We start from the raw sequence: 13,864 nt of genomic DNA, 5'->3' as shown, positions 1-13,864 counted from the left end.
ATCAAGAAAGCCATGAAGGTAAAATCTCCCTGGAACAGGGGGAGATGGCTAGGGTTTCAATATGGTGAGGCCTGGCAAATTGACTATATCGGACCACTCCCAAAAACTCGCCAAGGCAAACGGTACATACTCACCATGGTAGAAGCAACTACTGGGTGGCTGGAAACATACCCTGTAAACCATGCCACGGCCCAAAACACTATCTTGGGCCTGGAAAGACAAGTATTGTGGCGTCATGGTACACCAGAGAGAATTGAGTCTGACAATGGGAGTCATTTCCGAAACAATCTTGTTACCTCCTGGGCAAAGAGGCATGGTATTGAGTGGGTGTACCACATCCCTTACCACCCACAAGCCTCTGGGAAGGTTGAGAGGTACAATGGACTGTTAAAGACTATGTTACGAGCATTAGGTGCTGGGACGTGGAAACAATGGGACACAAATCTACCAGAAGCCACTTGGCTAGTTAACAATAGGGGGTCTGACAGCCGTGCTGGTCCTGCCGAAACAAAACCCCTACACACTGTGAAAGGAGCTAAGGTTCCCGTAGTGCATATAGGAAGGTGGATGGGGAAGGCAGTGTGGGTTGCTCCTGCCTCGGGAAAAGGCAAACCCACTCGTGGGATTGTCTTCGCCCAAGGACCAGGGTATACCTGATGGGTCATGCAAAAGAATGGGGATATCAAGTGTGTGCCTCAAAGAGATTTGACATTGAGAGAAAACTAATCTATAATCTAAGTTGTATGTTGTAGGAAGATGCTGTAGGATCAACGACAGGTCAACTTTGCAAGGAGCCGGGCAGTGCAACAAGGACTTGAACTAAGCTGGTGCTGGTGTCCAGACATCCAACTCCGCCTGCCTTGAGTGGCCACTTTGGCAGATGAAGACCTAATCATCAACAGTTCTTATGAACATTTTCCAAGAAAGACCTATGGAATTAAAAGATACATCTGCCTATTAATCCTGTCCTGTTAAATCCTTGTCCTGTTAAAGGACAAGGGATAATGATGAGAATGCTTGTATGCTAAAGTATGGGGATCTGAGTGTGACACAAATGTTATGGAATAAGGGGTGGAGGTTGTACTGGGTCTGGCTGGAATGTTAACTTTCCCGGCAGCAGCCCATTCAGTGCCGTACTCTGTACTTGTAGCTGGAACAGCAGTGTTATCACACCAGTGTTGTGTCTACTGCTGAGCAGCGGTGGCACAGCATTGGGCCTTTCTCTAACCCTCCTAGGGGGTGGGCAAAAAAAGTGAGGAGAGAAACATCACTAGGGCAGCTGACCTAAACCAATCAAAGGGATATTCCATACCATGTGGTGTCACACTCAGCAATAAAAGGTGGAAACAGGAAGAAGAGGGGAGGGGTGGGCTCTCGTTGAGAAGACGTCGGTCCTCCTCTCGAACACCGGCTGCGTGCGTTGAGGCCTTGCTTCAAGGACGTGGTCAATCATCGCTCATTTGTGGGAAGTAGAGAGTAATTTCTTTCCTCTGCACTTCCATATAGCTTTCATTTATTTTGTTTGTTTGTTTTCCTCCCTTTTTCCCCTTTCCCTTTTATTTCCCCTTAGTTAAATTGTTTAGTTCATGGTAGTCTTTATTTAATTATTATAATTATTTCCCTTTAATTAAATCATCCTTATCTCAACCCGTGAGTTGTTCTTTGCTTTACTTCTCCCCCTCCTTATCTAAAGGAGGGGGAGTGAGAGAGCGGTTGTGGGGTTTAGCTGCCCAGCACGGTAAAACCACCACAAGCCCAGCACACCATTGGCCTTCTGTCCACCAGGACTCCCAGATCCCTCTCTGCAGTGCTGCTCTCCACCAGGTCATCCCCCAGCCTGTAATGGTGCTTGGGGTTATTCCTTCCTAGGTGCAGGACCCTGCACTTGCCCCTGTTGAACTTCATGAGGTATCTCTCAGCCCATCCCTCCAGCCTGTTGAGGTCCCTCTGAATGGCAACACAGCCCTCTCGCATATCAGCCACTCCTCCGAGCTTTGTGTCATCAGCAAACTTGTTGAGGGTGCACTCTGTTCCGTTGTCCAGGTTGTTGATGAGTATGTTGAACAAGACTGGACCTAGTATTGACCCCTTGGGGACACCACTAGGTATAGGCCTCCAACTAGATTCCGCACCACTGAGCACAACCCTCTGAGCTCTGCCATGCAGCCAATTAACAGTCCACTTCACTGTCCCCTCATCTAGGCCACACTTCCTGAGCTTGTCTATGAGGATGTGTCCTGGTTTCAGTTAGGACAGAGTTAATTTTCTTCCTAGTAGCTGGTAGAATGCTATGTTTTGGCTTAGGATGAGAAGAGTGCTGATGTTTTAATTGTTGCAGAGCAGTGCTTACACCAAGCCAAGGATGTTTCAACTTCTCACTCTGTCCTGCCAACAGGCAGGCTGGGGGTGCAGCAGGAGCTGGGAGGGGACACACCCAGAACAGCTGACCCAAACTAGCCAAAGGGGTATTCCATACCATCTGACGTCATGCTAAACAATATATAGGGGTGGCTAGCGAGGGGGGTAGGGTTGGACTGCTCAGGGTTAGGCTGGGCATTGGTCAGCAGGTGGTCAGCAATTGCAACGTGCATCACTTGTTTTGTACACATTATTATTAGTAGTACTATTATCATCATTGTATTATTATTATTATTGTTATTATTTTCCTGTCTTAATAAACTGTCTTTATCTCAACTCACAGGCTTCACTTTCCCATTTTCTCTTCCCCATCCCAGAGAGGGAGGGGGGAGGGTGAGCAAACAGCTGTGTGGTGTTTAGCTGCCAGCCGGGTTTAACCACAACAGGATGTTATGGGAGACACTGTCAAAATCCTTGCTGATGTCAAGGTAGGCCACATCCACCGCTCTCCCCTCATCTACCCAGCTAGCTATCTCATCATAAGCAGGCTATCAAATCGGTTAAGTATGATTTCCCCTGGGTGAATCCATGCTGACTACTCCTGATCACCTTCTTATCCTCCACATGCTTGGAGATGACCCACAGGATGAGCTGTTCCATCACATTTCCAGGCATGGAAATGAGCCTGAGTGGCCTGTCATTGCCATAGAAGAAGGGTCCTCCTTCTTACCCTTTCTGAAGACTGGTGTGACATTTGCTTTCTTTCAGTCCTCTGCCACCTCTCTTATTCTCTGCAGCCTTTCAGAGATGATGGAGAGTGGCTTAGCAATAACATCGGCCAGCTCCCTCAGCACCCATGGGTGTCTTCTATGTAGGCCCATGTCAAGTTTGCTTACATGATTTCTGACCTGATCCTTTTCAACCAAAGGAAAGTCCTCCTTTCCCCAGAATTCCTCTCTTGTCTCCAGGGTCTGAGATTCCTGAGGGCTGATCTTAGCAGTAAAGACTGAAGCAAAAAAGGCATTCATGATGACATCAGCTAGCCCTCTGAGCGTTCTGGGATGAATCCTATCAGGGCCCATGGGCTTGTATGCATCTAGTTGGAGCAGCAAATCCCACACAAGTTTGAGGTTAACTGAGATTTTGTCAATCCTGCAGTCATGGTACTCCAACTTAGGGCAGCTAGAGCCCCAGAGCACATCACTGGTGTTAAAGACAGGCAAAAAAATGCATTAAACATCTCTGCTACCATCTATCTATGCTATCTCTGTTACCATCCCCATCAAGTGTAGGACTAATGTTTGCTCTGGTCCTCCTTTTCCTATTAAAATACTTAACTAACTAACTAACTAACTAAAATCTGACCACCTTCAACTCTAATCAAGCTTTGGCAGCCTGGATTCTCTCTCTACAAAGGCAAGCAGCATCCCTGTAGTCCTCCCATGACACTCGACCTTGCTTCCAGTGGCCATGCACTTTCTTTTCCACCTAAATTAATGAATGAACCAAGACTGATATCAAATAAGTTAAAAGTGTATTCAAACATGAAAAAAAGAAAGTAGCAGTTTAACAAACAAAACAAAACAAAACAAAACAAAAAAGTGAAGATTTGGGAAGGGCTTTAAGAAGCTCACTGTATTATTTGGAGTACTAGAGTTAGCAGTGATTAGTTAGTAATTTTTTAGTTAGTTGATTTTTTTTTGTATTTTTTTTTTTTTTACAGGTGCGTTCCTTCAAACCTCTGTGACAACGTAAGTCCCTTTATATAACAAAAATGAACTGAAAAAGCATGAGTGTAACCAAAGTACAGTCTCTTTTAATACGTAATCAGGATGAGTCTTGTAATTAAAAGGTGTTAAGAAACTGCAAACTACATTGTCTAATAAACCCTATAACAATTCTACTTTCATTGGAGGCAATAGTCTTTTTAATTCAAAAGCTACTACAGTATCCTCCATTATCTGTGGAAGTAAAGAAGAAAGAACAGATATTTACTACTTATTAGGAAACTTGAAGGTTTATTTGATCATTTAAGATTGTTTAAAATCTTAAAGGCTTCTGGATGTGTAATTTATAGTCAGCAAATCCATTCTTCTGTGGGTCTACACGCTAAATGGCAATTTATGTCTGGAGAGAATTCTAGATTTTTTTTTCTAATGAAATGGTTTGCCATGTTTTCCAAAAAGAGACAATATTTAAGAAAGGAAAATGGTAAATTACAGGTTGATTCTAATATCTGAGCAATTATTCATCCTGAATGCAGAAAGTGAATAGATTAAATCAGGTCAGGGTACAAAATGAGGACTGATACCTAGAAGGCTAGAAATGCACATATCAAAGATATACACACTGGGTATTTTACCTGTCTTTATTACATATAAAATCCAAGATTAAATGTTTAAGAGGCAAAACTTTCTTTCAGGAAAAACAAACAGACAAAAAAGTTGTATAATTTTGCATATAAGTTTGGAAAATTTGGTGGAGGATTGCTTTGTTAGCTAGACTTGCAGATGAAAAGTGAAATTCACTGACTCTTTATATACAATGGACATTGCAAAGTCTTATTATATCTAAGATCAGGTCATCATTAATAACCATGTTGTGTTAGTCATTAGGTTTAAGGTCTTACCAAACTTGAAGATCACATGAAATGTGAGTTTTTGGGTGGAATCCATTTTACAAATGTCAGTATCTGCAACTCATGTGATTGTTCTAGGCTTCTTCCTAGTGATAGAAGGAAATAGCTGTGTTTGTTTTTTTTTTTTATTTGTTTGTTTTGTTTTGTTTTGTTTTTTAAACAGGATTTGCTTTGTCCAAAAACAAACAAACAAATAAATAACAAAAAACAACAACAACAACAACAACAAAAGCAGTTAAACAGTTATCTAAAAATGTCTACTTTCCTTCCACTACTATAATGGCAGGGCCATAAAGGTATCTAGCTCAGGGAAAAAACAAACAAACAAACAAACAAAAAACTACAGCATATGAAATTTGAAGAAGTTCATGAATGTTCATTCACCTACTTTGCCCAGGAGGGGACACAAGCCTGGGCAGAATTGACACATGTTGTATGTTATCATTCAGTCTCTAGTCTACCTAAGACTTGTGTCGATGCATCCTACAGAATGTAGCAATTTGTGCAGTTGACTCTGCCATACTTTTTCTTGAATTGTTTTCGTTTCACATAGCAAGACTTTGGTAGCAGAGGGATGCACTGATGGCCTCTGTGAGAAGAATCCAGAAGCTGCCCCATGTAAGATAAGGGCCAGTTTCAGACAGTTCCAAAAGGACCCACTGCTGCCCAGAGCCGTGCTGGTGAGCAATGTTGTTTGCTCCTCTGTGGGAGCAGATTTAAGAAAGGGGAAAAAAAAAAAAAAAAAAAAAACAAAACAAAAACAAGCAAAGAAACAACAACAACAGAAAAACAGTGCTTCACAACAGCATCTGTGAGAGCAAGGAGTGAGAAACAGCCCTGCAGACACTAAGGGACACCAAGGTCAGTGCAGCAGGAGGGCAGGAGGTGCTCCAGGCACACAGCAGCAGTTCCTCTGCGGCCTGTAGAGAGGCCCCTGGTGGAGCAGACTGTCCCCCTGCAGCCCATGGGTCCCACATGGAGCAGATCTCCACACTGCAGCCCGTGGAAGAGCCCCTGGTGGAGCAGGTGGATGTGGCCTGGAGGAGGCTGTGACCCATGGAGAGCCTCCGTGGGAGTAGGCCCTGGGCCGGAGCTGCAGCCCATGGAGAGGAGCCCACGCAGGAGCAGAGGGTCTAGGGGGAGCTGCTGCCCGTGAGGGACCCGTGCTAGAGCAGTTTGCTCCTGACAGATGGACCCCATGGTACAGACCCACATTGGAGCAGTTCTTGAAGAGCTGCTGCCTGTAGGAAGCCCACATAGGATCACCTTGGGAAGGATGACATCCTGTGGGAGGGACTCCAGTCTGGAGCAGGGACAGATAGTGATCATGAAGGAGCAGTGAAAACAGTCTTAGGGACTGACTGCAGCCCCCATTCCCTGTTTCTTGTGCTGCTCAGGGAGAGGATGCTGGAGAGGGTGGATGGGCAGGAAGGTGTTTTTAGTATGTTTTGAGTTTCTCACTCTTCTAGACTGTTAGCTATAAGTAATACATATTACACATGTATTAAACTCCCTATGCCGAGTCTGTTTTGCCCATGACAAAAATAGTTGAGTGATCTTCCTCTCCATATCTTAACCCTTGAGCACTTTTCATCCTATTTTCATCCTATTTTTTCATCCTATTTTCTCTGACTTTTGAGAAGGTGGAGTGAGAGAGTGGTTGTGGTGGAGGTCAGCTGCTCATCTGGGTAAAACCACTACAGACAACTAGACATTGTCTTCAGAACAAAGCCAGGGAGAAAAAGTATGCACTCGGTGCAGGCAGTGGTGGGTCAAGGCTCTTGCTGTGACTTCTACAAGAAGAGATAGATTACTAATTTTTCAGGTTCTTTCATATGATTATGATATGATTAGATATAAGGGATCAGCAAAAGCTTAGGTGATGCAAAAATGGGGTGAGTCAAGAGCGACACTTGTGCAAGGAATGTCTCCACTGATGGGGCATAGTTCTGAAGGATCTGAGCACAGCAGTAAGAAACAGGGGCTGGTAACAAAATCTAGTCTGCTCTAATTTCTCTATCTTGAAAATAATGAAACTTGTATACTTCCAGAGGAAGATACCATATTTTGCATCCTAAATGGACTCATGGGTTTTGGCTTTGGAGTAGCAACGAATCAGACATACTGTCATAGTTAGGGTTTCCTTTTGTTAGCTTTAAGCAGCCATTTATCTTCCTATAATTTCTCTTATTTCCTCTGTAAAAGTGTTTCTCTCTCTCCATTGACCCTATAAGGACTGTAAACACTTTACATAGTCTGGATTTTTATACTGGTGCTTAGGCTTTTAGTTGGAAACATAATCTAAGCAATCTGGATGGTCCTGTACTGCTAATATTATAAATTGTGTAAGATGCTATGAAGCTTATGGAAGATAAATACAGTCTTTTGTTTGGAATCCTGTTTCATGATGGGTTTTTTGAAAGAATAATGATGGACCATTTGAAAGCTCAGATAACATTTCACTACTATAATGAAATTAATTAGTTGTATCTAATTGCTGTAGACTAGAAAATCGTCATTGCTGAGGCAATATTGTGAGGAAGCAGTCAGTCACACCATGACCTCTCATATGTATTTTGTTGTTATGAGTCATTCATTTCTTTACCTTATTATTCCCTTAGATTTCCATAGGCTAAGTTTGAAGGATTTTCTATTCCATTTTCTTTTAATCTCCCACTCGTGTGCTATGTAAATCACTATCCTTGCTACTGGCAAGAACACTTTTATGTAATACAGCTGCTGCTTCTGCAATTGCTGCAATTTGCTCTGAGACCAAGGTCTGATTTTGAGTTTACATCAGGATCATTTACTTTGTTTACTTCAGTGCTGTATTGTTTCTTATGTTTGCCAGCTTGTCTTTTGATCATTATGACATAATCACTATTTCTGGCAGTTCAGTAGATGTACTTGTCAATAACCTCCCTATTTTGTTTCTGAAATGCTATCCACATTTGCTTTTCACAGCCGCTGCATTTACTTCTCATAGTTACAGTTGTCAAAGTCTCTTAGACATGCTGTTCATTAACTTTCTGGTATTTATTTTATTAACAGAATATTTTAAAATATTTTGCAGCATCTAGAGTGTCTATTAATTTTTAGAGAGGGTCTAATGAGGAGAGGAGAGGAGAGGAGAGGAGAGGAGAGGAGAGGAGAGGAGAGGAGAGGAGAGGAGAGGAGAGGAGAGGAGAGGAGAGGAGAGGAGAGGAGAGGAGAGGAGAGGAGAGGAGAGGAGAGGAGAGGAGAGGAGAGGAGAGGAGAGGAGAGGAGAGGAGAGGAGAGGAGAGGAGAGGAGAGGAGAGGAGAGGAGAGGAGAGGAGAGGAGAGGAGAGGAGAGGAGAGGAGAGGTTGGAATGCTTCTGCTTCTTCTAAATGCTTGGTATGAAGCCCAATCCCCACCTCCCAACCCCATCCCACACTTCCTCCAAATACGCTCTGGCACTTTACCTTCACTTCTTTGAGCTGTAACTTTATCTCATGGCTATTTTCAGTCTCTTCTGAAAGTCAGCTATTCAACAATAAGTGTAGTATAACTGTTTTAAGTAATAATTTCTATAAAAATAAATTTTATAACAATTTAATGTGCTGCTCTGTCCACAACTGATGTTTCAGCTGTATGAAAGTGAAGTGATATACTTTAGCAAAAAATGCATATTCACTTATTTAATATCCCAAAGTGCAGATGATATTTAATTTGGTAAAATTGTAGAGAACTGTGTAAAACTTAAAATTAAGGGACAATACTTATAACTCACTAATTAATTGCCTAAATTTCTTATAATTTCTTATTAAAATGCTTTACAATATAACATAACAATTATATTAAGTATTTTTCCTGAAGTATAAATGTATTCTGAGGAGATCTGTGTTTTACTTATTTATTTATCATGAAAACTAATAGAATTTTTTAAGTAGTCCTATGCATATTACATATGTACAATAGAATTTAAAAAAAATATATGCTAGTATATGCATTTTTGAAGACTACCTTGGAAAGAGATTGTTCATCAAATTGAAGCTTGTTCTCTTCAAATTCACCTAATTTTCATGTTAATGTCTTTGAAAACCTCACTTCAGTACTTTTGCTGTTACAAACTTCAACAAGTATCCATAAGTGGCAATCTTGTTCTAATAATTTATTTAGGGCATAATTAAATTACAGGTTTAGGTGTATTTAAATAAGGGTCTGCTTTTAGGTTCATAGCTTTCAAGTGAGTATGAGTGAGGCTAGTAAACACAAAAATCTTGGGGAAAAAAATTTTTGAAAAAAAAAAAAAAGGCAAGAAAAAATACCTCACAGTTCTCATTTTAGAATGCCTAATCTATAGGAAACATATGCTAAAAGATAAATTACCTGAAATATCCTAGTCCACACAGCAAATCTCTTTCACCCCCTTTTTAATTTGTTATGAAGTTTATAACAGCCATCTCTGGCTTTTTTTTTCTTTGCTATTCCCCAATTCCTGTTTTTCATGCAGAGGAGTTAATGGGGTTATAATTTCATAATTAAAGCAGATAATTTTAATATCTCTGATGACTCTTTATTATGATAATCTTGTTAAGATTATGGTGTTCATTTGTTGCTGTATATGATCATTTGGCTTTTGTAGAAGCTGTCTGTACTACTGAGCCACTAAATAGCTAAACAAGCAGAGCGTTCCAAACAGTAAAGTCTTGCTCTTAATGGAAGACCAAAGTCAGATTTAACTCTGTGTAAACCTATTAAGGGATTCAGACAGAGAACATACCACAAATTTACTGTCAGTCATCAAATACGAGATAAAGCTTCATTAACTGAATATCTAATTTCACATTTAATGAAGAACTGTCCTTCTAGATTTAGATGATGGTGTAGGCATTCCTAATACAACAAACATAAAATGAAATGCTCCTAAACTAATTAGTTGACTATGAGGACATCAATAGGAGGCCCAAGAAGGAAGATCCTGGGGAAGAATGGCTGATCCACAGTCCTGAATAAAATGCTGCTCAATTGGTTTAGTTGTTTTCTGCAGTATAGCATTATGCATGTTTAATAGTGAAATAACTGAATCATTCACTTTCATTCTGTTGTTTGCTGAGTTTGTGTGCACATGAATGATCTTTACTTTAAATATGAGTCAAAGACAGTTGAAATAATAACTATGGTACACTGTAGTGCAACATTACATTCTTGTGCACTATACACAGAGACAGCCTTTGCAAGTGATGAATATATTTTGTCACTATAACTACTTGTATTGTTTAAAGGCTTTTTCAAAGTAAACACTTGGATGATTTTTATGGAGCTACTTTTATTGCTTTTTTTTTTTTTTGTTTATGGAGGCATAAACCACAGTAAATTTAAGCTTTCCAGACACATTAGCTGTCTCTTATATGACATGAGATGTTTCAGGTCAAATTTTTGTTCAAAAAGAACTTGAAACTGAATTAGCCTGTCATAAGGGAGGGTAGGAGAGAAGGAGACAGATGAGGAAAACTCAGTGGTATAGTAAACATTTTTGTGATGGAAAGCTGGGAAAAGTTGGGATAGATATTTTTAAGTCTGGTGAGAAGATAAGAAATTACAAAAAAATCCAAGATGACATTTTTGCATTTATAACAATATTCCTTTAATAAATTAAAGATTTTTTTTCAGCTTGTATGTATTCACCAAGATTTTAAATAAAAATTTACTTTCTTGGTATTGTAATAAGTTCATAATAAAAGGGAGGATATTGTTACTTAGAATAAAATAAAATAAACATCAAATTTAGGATAAATGTGGGAGTTGATGATATGATAAATTAATACATTTGGAATAAAATAATAAACTAATAAACAGTTGCTATTGTAATTTCAATACTTCAAGAACAACAAAAATGCTTAGTGAATATAGGTCCTCTGGTCATACTACAAAAAGTGAAAACTACAACTAGATGTAGTTTTGACTTTTTGCCAACTTACATTTGAAGCAACATTCTATGGGAAGTACTGTAATTAGTTTATAAAGGAAAAATGTTCAAGAGCACATAACCAACATTTTTTATAAGTATATTTTCCTGAATATGTTTATGTCGGGACACAAAATAGCTGGAATTCAATGAAGAAACATACCAGAAGAAAATTTAAACTGGAGATCACGTCTTTTATTTAGTGCATATCTTAAATGTTATGACAGCAAAAGTTCTGGTCATTTTGTTAGCTCTTTAGTGAGTTCCTTGTATTTTAAGAACCTCAGCAGTTTTCATAGTCCTATCAGATAGCAGTTTTTATTGCTATAGGACACTATCTCTTTTCCTCTGTAAATCTAGCTTCAATGTGGATCTGCTGTTCCTTAACCATAAGATAAACGTCAGTGATTCCACAAATTAAAATCCTGAACAGGGAAAGAGGAAGTCTTTAAAGGCATTGTAACTACTCTATCTGTACAGATTCACTTGTGTGAAGTGCAACCTTCAGCCCTGCCAACAAGTCCAAGTCCAAGGTGCTTCGCCTGGGTCACAGGAGTACAGACTGGGACAAGAACTTTTGAGAGCACCCCTGCAGAGAAAGAATTGGGAGTTCTAGTGGATTAAAAACTAGACATGAGCCAGCAGCGCACACTTGCAGCCCAGAAAGCCAACTGCATACTGGGCTGCATCAAAAGATGTGTGACCAGCAGGTCGAGGGAGGTGATTGTCCACGTCTACTCTGCCCTCATGAAGCCCCACTTGGAGTACTGCATCCAGGTCTGGGGCCCACAGCAAAAGAAGGATGTGGAACTGTTAGATCGAGTCCAGAGGAGGGCTACAAAGATTATTAGAGTTCTGGAGTACCTCTCCTATGAAGAAAGGCTGAGAGAGCTGGGGATGTTCAGCCTGGAGAAGAGAAAGCTCCGGGGAGACCTCATTGCGAATTTTCAGTGCTTAAAGGGTTCTAATAAAAAAGATGGAGAAGAATTCTTTACTCAGGTAGGTAAAGATAGGAAAAAGGAAAATGGTCTTAAACTAAAAGAGGATAGATTTAGACTAGACATTAGGAGGAATTTCTTCACTGTAAGGGTTGTGAGGCATTGGAACAGGTTGCCAAGAGAAGTTGTGGATGCCCCATCCCTGGAAGTGTTCAAGGCCCCACTGGATGGAGCCTTGGCCAACCTGATCTAGAGCGTGGCATTCCTGCCTATGGTGGGGAGGGGGGTGGAGTTAGATGATCTTTAAGGTCCCTTCCAACCCAGAAATGTGACAGAACAGGTCATCTTGAATGCAATCACACAACATATGTGGGAGAACTGCAGGATCAGACCAAGTCAGCATGGGTTCATGAAAGGCAAGTCCTGCCTGACCAACCTCATCTCCTTCTATGACTGGGTGACCTGCCTGGTGGATGACGGAAAGGCTGTTAAGATAGTCTACCTAGACTTCAGAAAGCCCTTTGACACAGTCTCCCATAGAGAGCTTCTCCTGGAGAAGATGGTAGTCCATGGTTTGGAGAGGTATACTCTTTGCTGGATTAAAGTGTTGCTCTGTCAGAGGGTACGAAGGCCTTGCAGAAGGACCTCGACAGAATGGATCAATGGGCAGAGGCCAATAAGAGGTTCAACATGGCTAAGTGCCGGGTCCTGCACTTTGGCCACAGCAATCCCATGCAACGCTACAGGCTTGCGGAAGAGTGACTTGAAAGCTGTGCAGGATCTGGGGATGCTGACTGATGGTCACCTGAACATGAGCCAGGAGTGTGCCCAGGTGGCCAAGAAGGCCAATGGCATCCTGGCTTGTATCAGGAATAGTGCACTCAGGAGGACCAGGGATGTAATTGTTCCCCTGTACTCCACTCTGGTGAGGCCACACCTCAAGTACTGTGTTCAGTTTTGGGCCCCTCACTTCAAGAAGGACAATGAGGCCCTGGAACCTCTCCACAGAAAAGCCACAAAGCTGGTGAAAGGTCTGAAACACAAGTCCTATGTAGAGCAGCTGACGAACCTTGGGTTCTTTACTCTGGAGAAGTGGAGGCTCAGGGAAGACCTTATTGCTTTCTACCACTATGTGAAAGGAAGTTGTTGGGATCTAGGAATCAGCCTCTTCTCACAGATAACAGGTGATAGGACTTGAGGGAATGGCTTCAAGTTGCACCAGGGGAGATTTAGGTTAGAAGTTAGGAGACACTTCTTCCCAAAAAGAGTCGTTAGTCATTGGAACGGGTTGCCCAGGGAAGTGGTGGCATCACCATCACTAGTAGTAGGATGATGATTGGATCAGACGATCTTGAAAGTCTCTTCCAACCTTAATGATTCTATGGGTCTATGGAGAAGGCTGAATATATTTCTATTGATCTTTGGTGATTCACCAGGTTGACTTCTGTCCCACTAAAATGTTTATTTTATTTTATTTTATTTTAATTTTATTTTATTTTATTTTATTTTATTTTATTTTATTTTATTTTATTTTATTTTATTTTATTTTATTTTATTTTATTTTATTTTATTTTCATTTTATTTATTTATTTTATTTTATTCCATTTCATTCCATGTCATTCCATTTCATTTTAATAAATTATAAGATTAAAATACCTTAAAATAAGATATTAAAATATCTTAACAAAACAAGCAAGCAAACAAAAATATATGTATCTCCCACGTTATAGAAATTACAGCCAAATTGGCACAGGCAGGTCTTGTGAGTAACTGTTTACTTCAGCTGGAAAAAGAGACCTATAAGAAGAACAAGAAAAAAAGGTTTTATCTACCAATATTGTTTCCTTGAATTATATGCATAAATAAATAAATAATAAAATTGATAAATAAAGACAGAAAAATATCCTGTCATGACTGTGGAGTTTTCATTCTGTCTGTGTAGAGTCTGTCTCAGCATGGACATTGTATCTTTTTTTCCTGGTATGTCTTCATCAGATTAT

Source organism: Aythya ferina (genome assembly GCF_964211825.1).
Source record: "Aythya ferina genome assembly, chromosome: 1".
NCBI classification, from domain to species: domain Eukaryota; kingdom Metazoa; phylum Chordata; class Aves; order Anseriformes; family Anatidae; genus Aythya; species Aythya ferina.
The sequence above is the reverse complement of the archived record's forward strand: the minus strand, read 5'-3'. Positions refer to the sequence as shown.